The following is a 12113-nucleotide window of genomic DNA, read 5'->3' as shown; positions in this document are numbered from 1 at the left end:
TAGTTAGAGACTAGTAATAGATAATATCATGCATTCTTATAGAAAACAGTTCATTATAATGAAAAGAATACAAGGCTTTGGAGTCAGACCATCTATATTCCAATCCCAGCTTTGCTTTTTTCCTAGATATATAGCTTTGTAAGTTACTTAACATTTCTGAGCTTCAGTCTCCTAACCTCTAAAATACATTTAATAATATATATTCATGTTAGGATTGCTGGGAGGATTAAACGCAACAATCCAGGTTAAACCTGGATGTCTGCTTTGATGGATTTGATACATTTATTTACATTTAAATGTGTAGAATAACTTACTGTTTGGCAAATGTGCACTTCATTGAGGAAAACAGAACTAAGTGGTTTTTTGGAAGATGTAGGTAGAATTGTATGGCTTCACTTGTGCTTTAACTCCTTAACTGTGCATATTTTTAGTTGCCCTGAAAGTTGCTCCTTTGTATCAGTTTGATATCTTTTTAATATCGTAGCTGAGTAAGATTGTTTTCCAGTCAGGATTAATGATTAGGAAATGAGTATTTCTGAAATTCTGCTGCTTAGGGTTGGACTCCTTCAAGTTGGAATAATTTTGAAGCATATGAAAGGTTGCTGTCATCAAGTGTCAGAGGTGTAGTTTTTTATCTGTCATGCCCATCCCTTTTAATAACAAGTTGAAGGAGAAAAATATTGCTGTGAGTTTGTGAGGGCTTAAACTCTTGAGGTGTAAGATTAGCTTTTGTTCAAGGGCAAACAACTAGAGAAATAGTGATCACTGCTGAATTATCTGACAAGCTATAAACTACCATGGGTATTGGTTTTACTCTGCCATTCCCAGAGGAAGAGATTGGGTCTTGGTCTCTCGACAGATTAATGTGATCTTTGATCTGCCTTGGGGTTGTAATAGTCTGTTGGTATGCCTCTGTTTAAATAATTACCTTGGCAGGACAATGTTCCTTCCTGCATCCCTAAAATCTTGCTACTCCAAGTGTGCAATTAGACAAGCAGCATCTGCATCTTCTGGGAGCATGTTAGAAATGCAGAATCTCAGGCTCCATCCCAGATTTGCTGAGCCAGAATCTGCATTTTAAAAAGATCTCCATGTGATTCTTATGCACATTAACATTTGAGAACTACTGCTTTAGGTGATTTCTAAGGTCTATGGGGTCTAACGTTTAGAATTTTAAGTAAACTAATAAATATTTTTACTCTTATTTTCTCTTTGAAGTAATTAGTTGAAATGAACTTTCTTCTGTCTCCATGTTATGTTTCTCCCCCTTCCCATCTAATACCAATCTCTTTTTCAATACGTAGCTCAAGTATCACTTCCTTTGTGTTCACTTTTTGTCCTCTTGGTTTCCATAACATTTCGTTTATCCTTCTAAAATAGTATGTTATCACATTGCATTCCACTAGACCAGTGATTTGCAACCCTGCCTGTGAATTCAAATTAGCTGTGCAGCTTTTAAACAAATGCAGATGCCCAGCCTGGACTCATAGAATCATAACCTTTGGGGGAAGGAAAGATACAGCCTAGCCATAAACATTTCAAAAAATTCCATAGGTAAATTTGATGTATATTGCTGAGAGAGAACCACCATGATAGAAAATGAAATCTCTATGAGCCAGTATTCTTTCTTTTTTTCAAGTCTCTTGTGTTTGGCAGTGAGTAGGCACTGAATAAATATTTATTGGATTGATGGATGAATAATTTATTTGTCTGTCTTTTGCAATAGATTAAGCTCTTCGATAGCAGGGTCCCTTGTCATCTGTTTGCATTGGGGTCTTTCAGAAGGCTTGGCAAATGATAGGTATTCAACATATATTAGTTCCTCTGCATGTAAACTTTCTGAAAGCTCTGGAGTCAGAAAAACCTGAGTTTCAGTCCTATCTCTGCCATTTTTTATCTATGTGACTGTAGCAAGTTATGTGTTCATTCATTCACTCAGTTAATTTGATCAATATTTTTTATATTTGTTGACTATTCACTATGCACCATGTGCTATACTAGGTGCTTGGGATACAATGGCAAACAAGGCAGATAAATTCCAATTTTCTGGGAGCATACATTCTAGTAGATGAAATAGAAAATAGCATATATGTAACAAGGACAATAACAAAATTTAAAATTAGAAGTGTTGTAAAGGCAACAAACAAGGGGCTGAAAAAGAATAATGGGGAGGGGAATGGCAAGATGGCTGAATAGGAACAGCTCTGGTCTGCAGCTCCCAGCTAGACCAACACAGAAGGTAGGTGATTTCTGCATTTCCCACTGAGGTACCCGATTCGTCTCATTGGGACTGCTTAGACAGTTGGGGCAGCCCACAGAGTGCGGTCAGCAGAAGCAGGGTGGGGTATCGCCTCACCTGGGAATCGCAAGGGGTAGGGGAACTCCCTCCCCTAGCCAAGGGAAGCTGTGAGGGACTGTGCCATGAGGGATGGTGCTATACAGCCTAGAAACTATGCTTTTCCCATGGTCTTCACAACCTGAAGACCAGGAGATTCCCTTGGGTGCCTATACCACTAGGGCCCTGGGTTTCAAGCACAAAACTGGGCAGCCATTTGGGTAGACATCAAGTTGTAGCTAGCTACAGGAGTTTTTTTGTTTTTTTTCCCCCCCCCAGTGGGTTCTGGAACACCGGTGAGACAGAACTGTTCACCCCCCTGGAAAGGGGGCTGAAGCCAGGGAGCCGAGTGGTCCTGCTCAGTGGATCCCACCCCCCACGGAGCCCAACAAGGTAAGATCTACTGGCTTCACATTCTTGCCACCAGCACAGCAGTTTGAAGTCAACCTGGGATGCTTGAGCTTGGTGGCTCGAGGGATGTCTGCCATTACTGAGGCTTGAGTAGGCAGTTTCCCCCTCACAGTGTAAATAAAGCTTCCGGAAAGTTTGAACTGGGCGGAGCCCACTGTAGTGCCGCAAAGCCACTGTAGCCAGACTGCTTCTCTAGATTCCTCCTCTCTAGGCAGGGCATCTCTGAAAGAAAGGCAGCAGCCCTGGTCAGGGGCTTATAGATAAAACTCCCATCTCCCTGGGACAGAGCACCTGGGGGAAGGGGCAGCTGTGAGCACAGCTTCAGCAGACTTAAACGTTCCTGACTGCCAGCTCTGAAGACAGCAGTGGATCTCCCAGTACAGCACTCGAGCTCTGTTAAGGGACAGACTGCCTCCTCAAGTTGGCCCCTGATCCCCGTACCTCCTGACTGGGAAACACCTCCCAGCAGGGATCGACAGACACTTCATACAGGAGAGCTCTGGCTGGCATCTGGTGGGTGCCACTCTGGGATGAAGCTTCCAGAAGAAGAAGCAGGCAGCAATCTTTGTTGTTCTGCAGCCTCTGCTGGTGATACCCAAGCAAACAGGGTCTGGAGTGGACCTCCAGCAAACTCCAGCAGATCTGCAGAAGAGGGGCCTGACTCTTAAAAGGAAAACTAACAAACAGAAAGCAATAGCATCAACATCAACAAAAAGGACTTCCACACAAAAAACCCATCCTAAGGTCACCAACATCAAAGACCAAAGTTAGATAAATCCATGAAGATGAGGAAAGACCAGTGCAAAAAGGCTGAAAATTCCAAAAACCAGAATGCCTCCTCTCCTCCAAAGGATCACAACTTCTTGCCAGCAAGGGAACAAAACTGGATGGAGAAGGAGTTTGACGAATTGACAGAAGTAGGCTTCAGAAAGTGGGTAATAATAAACTCCTGCAAGCTAAAGGAGCATGTTCTAACCCAGTGCAAGGAAGCTAAGAACCTTGATAAAAGGTTACAGGAACTGCTAGCTAGAATAACCAGTTTAGAGAAAAACATAAATGACCTGATGGGGCTGAGAAACACAGCACAAGAACTTCATGAAGCATACACAAGTATCAATAGCCGAATCGATCAAGCAGAAAAAAAGGATATCAGAGATCGAAGATCAACTTAATGAAATAAAGCATGAAGACAACATTAGAGAAAAAAAGAAAGGGAATGAACAAAGCCTCCAAGAAATATGGGACTCTGTGAAAAGACCAAACCTACGTTTGATTGGTGTACCTGAAAGTGATGGGGAGAATGGAACCAAGTTGGAAAACACTCTTCAAGATATTATCCAGGAGAACTTGCCCAATCTAGCAAGACAGGCCAACATTCAAATTCAGAAAATACAGAGAACACCACAAAGATACTCCTCGAGAAGAGCAACCCGAAGACACATAATCTTCAGATTCACCAATGTTGAAATGAAGGAAAAAATGTTAAGGGCAGCCAGAGAGAAAGGTCGGGTTACCCACAAAGAGAAGCCCATCAGACTAACAGTGGCTCTCTCCGCAGAAACCCTACAAGCCAGAAGAGAGTGGGGGAAATATTCAACATTCTTAAGAAAAGAATTTTCAACCCAGAATTTCATATACAGCTAAACTAAGCTTCATAAGTGAAGGAGAAATAAAATCATTTAGAGACAAGCAAATGCTGAGGGATTTTGCCACCTGCCTTGCAAGAGTTCCTGAAGGAAGCACTAAATATGGAAAGGAAAAACCACTACCAGCCAGTGCAAAAGCATACCAAAATTTAAAGACTATCAACACTATGAAGAAACTGCATCAACTAATGGGCAAAATAACCAGCTAGCATCATAATGAAAGGATCAAATTTACACATAACAATATTAACCTTAAATGTAAATGGGCTAACTGCCCCCAATTAAAAGACAGACTGGCAAATTGGAAAAAGAGTCAAGACCCATTGGTGTGCTGTATTCAGGAGACCCATCTCATGTGCAAAGACACACATAGGCTCAAAATAAAGGGATGCAGGAAGATTTACCAAGCAAAAAAAAAAAAAAAAAAAAAAAAAAAAAAGCAAGCAGGTGTAGCAATCCTAATCTCTGATAAAACAGACTTTAAACCAACAAAGACCAAAAAAGACAATTAAGGGCATTACATAAAGATAAATGGATCAATGTAATAAGAAGAGCTAACTCTCCTAAATATATATGCAGCCAATACAGGAGCACCCAGATTCTTAAAGCAAGTTCTTAGAGACCTACAAAGAGACTTAGACTCCCACACAATAATTTTTTTTGTTTTTAAATGGAGTCTGGCTCTGTCGCCCAGGCTGGACTGCAGTGGCACGATCTCAGCTCACTGCAAGCTCCACCTCCTGGGTTCACGCCACTCTCCTGCCTCAGCCTCCCCAGCAGCTGGGACTACAGGCACCTACCACCACACCTGGCTAATTTTTTGTATTTTTAGTAGAGACGGGGTTTCACCGTGTTAGCCAGGATGGTCTCGATCTCTCGACCTTGTGATCTGCCTGCCTCGGCCTCCCAAAGTGCTGGGATTACAGGCGTGAACCACCACACCCGGCCCCCACACAAAAATTTTTATTCTTAGAATTCCACACAATAATAGTAGGAGACTTTAACACCCCACTGTCAATATTAGGTAGATCAATGAGACACAAAATTAACAAGAATATTCAGGACTTGAACTCAGCTTTGGACCAAGCAGACCTAATAGACATCTAGAGAACGCTCCACCCGAAATCAACAGAATATACATTCTTCTCAGCACCAAATCACACTTATTCTAAAAGTTATCAAATAATTGGAAGTAAAACACTCCTCAGCAAATTCAAAAGAATGGAAATCATTACAAACAGTCTCTGAGACCATAGTGCCATCAAATTAGAACTCAGGATTAAGAAACTCACTCAAAACCACACAACTACATGGTAACAGAACAACCTGCTCCTGAATGACTACTGGGTAAATAACGAAATGAAGGCAGAAATAAAGATGTTCTTTGAAACAAATGAGAACAAAGACACAAAATACCAGGATCTCTGGGACACATTTAAAGCAGTGTTTAGAGGGAAATGTATAGCATTAAATGCCCACAAGAGAAAGCAGGAAAGATCTAAAATCGACATCCTAACATCACAATGAAAAGAACTGGAGAAGCAAGAGCAAACAAATTCAAAAGCTAGCAGAAGACAAGAAATAACTGGGATCAGAGCAGAACTGACACAGATAGAGACATGAAAAACCCTTCAAAAAAATCAATGAATCCAGGAGCTGTTTTTTTTTTTTGAAAAGATTAACAAATTAGATGGACTGCTAGTCAGACTAATAACGAAGAAAAGAGAGAAGAATCAAATAGACACAATAAAAAATGATAAAGGGGATATCACCAGTGATCCGTAGAAATACAAACTACCATCAGAGAATACTATAAACACGTATATGCAAATAAACTAGAAAATCTAGAAGAAATGGATACATTCCTGGACGCATACACCCTCCCAAGACTAAACCAGGAAGAAGTCGAATCCTTGAATAGACGAATAACAAGTTTTGATATTGAGGCAGTAATTAACAGCCTACCAACGAAAAAAAGCTCAGTACCAGACGGATTCACAGCCGAATTCTACCAGAGGTACAAAGAGGAGCTGGTACCATTCCTTCTGAAACTATTCCAAACAAAAGAAAAAGAGGGACTCCTCTCTAACTCATTTTATGAGGCCAGCATCATCCTGATACCAAAACCTGGCAGACATACAACAGAAAAAAAGAAAATTTCAGGCCAATATCCATGATTACCATTGATGCGAAAATCCTCACTAAAACACTGGCAAAGTGAATCCAGCAGCACATTAAAAAGCTTATCCAGCATGATCAACTCGGCTTCATCCCTGGGATGTAAGGTTGGTTGAACCCATGCAAATCAATAAATGTAATCCATCACATAAACAGAACAGATGACAAAAACCACGTGATTATCTCAATAGATGCAGAAAAGGCCATAAAAAATTCAACACCCCTTCATGCTAAAAATTCTCAATATACTAGGTACTGTTGGAATATATCACAAAATAATAAGAGCTATTTCTAACAAACCCACAACCAATATCATGCTGAATGGGCAAAAGCTGGAAGCATTCCCTTTGAAAACCAGCACAAGACAAGGATGCCCTCTCTCACCACTCCTATTTAACTTTGTATTGGAAGTTCTGGCCAGGGCAATCAGGCAAGAGAAAGAAATAAAGAGTATTCAAATAGGAAGAGAGGAAGTCAAATTGTCTTTGTTTGCAGATGACATGATTGTATATTTAGAAAACGTTTCAGCCCCCAAACTCAGCCCCCAAACTCCTTAAGTGGATAAGCAACTTCAGCAAAGTCTCAGGATACAAAATCAATGTGCAAAAATCACAAGCATTCCTATACACCAATAATAGACAGAGAGCCAAAGCAAGAGTGAACTCCCATTCACAATTGATACAAAGAGAATAAAATACCTAAGGATACAATTTACAAGGGATGTGAAGGACCTCTTCAAGGAGAACTACAAACTCTGCTCAAGGAAGTAAGAGAGGACACAAGCAAATGCAAAAACATTCCATGCTCATAGATAGGAAGAATCAATATTGTGAAAATGGACATACTGCCTAAAGTAATTTATAGATGCAATGCTATCCCCATCAAGCAATTTATAGATTCAATGCTATCCCCATCAAGCTCCTATTGACTTTCTTCACAGAATTGGAAAAAAACTGTAAATTTCATATGGAACCAAAAAGAGCCCGTATAGCCAAGATAATCCTAAGCAAAAAGAACAAAGCTGGAGGCATCATGCTACCTGACTTCAAATTGTAGTACAAGGCTATAGTAACCAAAACAGCATGGTACTGGTACCAAAACAGTTATATAGACCCATGGAACAGAACAGAGGCTGCAGAAATAACACCACACATCTACAACCATCTGATCTTTGACAAACCTGACAAAAACAAGCAATGGGGAAAGAATTCCCTTTATAATAAATGCTGTTGGGAAAACAGGCTAGCCATATGCAGAAAACTGAAACTGGACCCCTTCCTTGCACCTTATACAAAAATTAACTCAAGATGGATTAACGACTTAAATGTAATATCTAAAACCATGAAAACCCAAGAAGGAAACCTAGGCAATAACATTCAGGACATAGGCATGGGAAAAGACTTCATGACGAAAACACCAAAAGCAATTGCGACAAAAGCCAAAATTGACCAATGGGATCTAATTAAACTAAAGAGCTTCTGCACAGCAAAAGAAACTATCATCAGCATGAACAGGAAACCTACAGAATGGGAGAAAATTTTGGCACTCTATCCATCTGACAAAGGGCTAATACCCACAGTCTACAAGGAACTTAAATAAATTTACAAGAAGAAAACAACCCCATCAAAAAGTGGGTGAAGGACATGAACAGACACTTCTCAAAAGAAGACATTTATGTGGCCAAGAAACATAGGAAAAAAAGCTAATCATCACTGGTCATTAGAGAAATGGAAATCAAAACCACAATGAAATACCATCTCATGCCAGTTAGAATGGTGATCAGTAAAAAGTCAGGAAACAACAGGTGCTGGAGAGGATGTGGGGAGATAGGAACACTTTTACACTGTTGGTGGGAGAGTAAATTAGTTCAACCATTGTGGAAGACTGTGTGGTGATTCCTCAAGAATCTAGAACCAGAAATAGCATTTGACCCAGCAATCCCATTACTGGGTATATACCCAAAGGATTATAAATCATTCTACTATAAAGACATATGCACACATATGTTTCTTGCAGCACTATTCACAATAGCAAAGACTTGGAACCAACTCAAATGCCCATCAATGATAGACTGGATAAAGAAAGTGTGGCACATATACACCATGGGATACTACGCAGCCATAAAAAAGAATGATTTCATGTCTTTGCGGGGACATGGATGAAACTGGAAACCATCATTTTCAGCAAACTAATACAGAAACAGAAAACCAAACACCACATGTTCTCACTCATAACTGGGAGTTGAACAATGAGAACATATGGGTACAGGGAGGGGAACATCACACACCAGGGCCTTTTGGTGGGTGGAGGGCAAGTGGAGGGATAGCATTAGGAAAAATACTTAATGTAGATGACTGGTTGATGGGTGCAGGAAACCACCATGGCACATGTGTACCTATGTAACAAACCTGCATGTTCTGCATATGTATCCCAGAACTTAAACTGTAAAAAAATAAATAATAAATGAAAAAAAGGAATAATGGGCAGAGGTAGTGAAGGAAATAACTTTATGTACACAGACATTTAGTTTGATATTCAAAGGATGAGATGAATCTCATAATGGAAAGATGGAGGTGTACTAAAGAGCATGACAGATGGAGAAAATGAGGTATGCAATGGGCTTGAGGCAAGAAAATGCTCAGTGTGTGTTAAAACCAGAGAGAAGGCCAGTGCAACCAGAGCTTAGTAAGGATGGAGGTATTAGGGCTAGGATATGTTAATATTATTAACACTAGGGAGGTAGGAGTACTTGAAAGTTGCTTTGACTATAAGCAACTTTTGACACAGATCCCTTTTCTGTGAGAAACAAGAGGCAAGATTATATTTTGTTGGGCTAGTGCCTGATAATACACAAGTAGTCACAAAGAAAGCTGGGTTGAAGTTTACGATGTAGCCCAAAGAGAGCCTCTGCCTCTCTGGAGACTCAAATCTAACTCTGGGAATCTTATAGACTATGGCAAGCCATAATAAGGGAACTTGGGATGATGTTGCATGTGAGGAAGGCAGAAGAAATCAACCTAAAAAGGTTTTGAAGGGATCTTGACTAGTTTACCATTGCCAAGGAGTATTAGAATACACATGGGCCCTTTTTATACAGTTATCTCACCTACGAGAAATGTCGCTCACATAGTGTCATGCATACTGACCAATCAAAATAGCAACTCTTGTGAAGGGTTGATGAGCAAGAAAGGCTGTGCAGAGAAGAGTTAGGAGGCAAGCCAAAACCTTCTTCCCCCTACATTACTAAACTTATTTGAACCTCCATTTCCTCATTTCTAAGATAAAGAGACTTATAGCAACTATATCAAATAATTGTGAGCCTAAAATAAGATAATGCATGTATAGCTATTCATAGTGTCTATCACCAAATTAGCTATTCTTATTCTTATATGATCACTATTGAATTTAAAGACCCACTTGACAAAATCAGACAGATAAATTCCTATTTTCTTGGAACATACATTCTAGTAGAGGAGATAGAAAATAGAATATAAATGAAAAGGACAATTAAAAAATTTTAAAATAGCACTTTACAAAATTATCATGCATAAAATGTTAAAGGTTGTCAGTTTTTCATTCATCCCCCTGTGAACTGAAATCAGCACCTGCTTGGTGGCCAATATGTATTTGAAAACATTGATTTAATTCAAAAGTGATAAGTGATTTAAATTCACTGTCCCTAGGTCTTGATATGAATTTTTACCTGGAAAAGGGGTAAGGAAAGAGAGCAACTTTCCTTCTCTTTCCATTAGACCTAAAGCCCTGGCAGTCAGCCCATGGTTTATAAATTTGGCCCCAGAGACAGGGATGAAGAGGGTCACCAGTAGTAATGTATATCTGTAAGTGCAAGGAACCAGTGAAGATTCTAGGAGTACAGTGAAAGAATCAAATCAGAGAGGAAAACGTAGTTACAAAAATCATGCTGAATTTGGTAGAAAATATGAAATACACTCTGAGTTGTGTGCCAGTGTGTGATTGAGTGATGTTCGTTCATGAGTGTAAATAAGTGTGAGTGCAAGAATATATGGTACTTACGGTTAGTATGAGCAGGTTCGTGTGCAGGTGGAAGAGTCTGTGGTATTTATGTGTATGTGTGAGCAAGTCTGAGTGGGTGTGTGTGCAAATGTAAGTGTGAGAGTTTGTGGTGTTCGCATGTGAGAAAGTATGTGTATGTGTGTGTGTATGATTGATAAGACAGGAAGTGAGAGAGAAACAAAGACAATCTCAAATGTCTTTTTTCTTCCGATCCAGGAGTCTGTTCCTCATTTGTCTTCTAAACCAGGTCATGGTAGGGAGTCAGGCATTCTTGAATCAGCCTCTTTGTTGAAATATATCTATTATATATATAATATGTATTATAATAATATTCATGCAATGGGCATGAAGCAGGAAATGCTCAGTGTGTGTTAAAACAGAGCGAAGGCCAGTGCGACCAGAGGTCAGTGAGTATGGAGGTATTAGGGCTAGGATATGTTAATATTAATGCTAGGGAGGTGGGAGTACCTGAAAGTACTATATATTATATATTATGTATATATTATATTATATATTATGTATATAATATACATATATAACATGTTATATATAAAATATATTATTATATATTATGTATTATGTTATATATAATATATTATTATATATTATGTATTATGTTATATATAATATATGATCATATATTATATATTATGTTATATATAATATATGATCATATATTATATATTATGTTATATATAATATATGATCATATATTATATATTATGTTATATATAATATATGATCATATATTATATATTATGTTATATATAATATATGATCATATATTATATATTATGTTATATATATAATATATGATCATATATTATATATTATGTTATATATATAATATATGATCATATATTATATATTATGTTATATATATAATATATGATCATATATTATATATTATGTTATATATATAATATATGATCATATATTATGTTATATATATAATATATTATATATTATATATTATGTTATATATATAATATATTATTATATATTATATATTATGTTATATATAATATATTATTATATATTATATATTATGTTATATATATAATATATTATTATATGTTATATGTTATGTATATACAGGCAAGGATAAGCCATTTTTGTTGAACTATAAATTGGGTCATTCATTAATATGAAAATCAGGTTTTTTAGGACCGAGAACTTATGTATAAATACCCTTTCCTTCAGCTCTGAACAGAGAAATGACTGTGGCTTAAATGCAGTCAGAATCATCAGTAGTATATAACAAAATGGTTGATGGTGTATCCTCATAAGACTTTTTTGCTGGTGCACATTGAATTGAAGAGAAACACTACCAGGTGCTAAAAAGAGCCATGAAATGAAAATACACACAGTCTATGTTGGTGGTTAGCAGCAGTATAACCCTTTTCCCCTCCTCTTCTCAGACCTGTTTTGTCTGCAGGTGAGCATGGAGCAGTTACACATGTCCATGGGGACAGGCACCGAGGGGTTGAGGCTAGCTGTAACTTATC

This window comes from Pongo abelii, chromosome X (genome assembly GCF_028885655.2).
Source record: "Pongo abelii isolate AG06213 chromosome X, NHGRI_mPonAbe1-v2.0_pri, whole genome shotgun sequence".
NCBI lineage: Eukaryota > Metazoa > Chordata > Mammalia > Primates > Hominidae > Pongo > Pongo abelii.
This window is presented reverse-complemented; position numbering follows the sequence as displayed.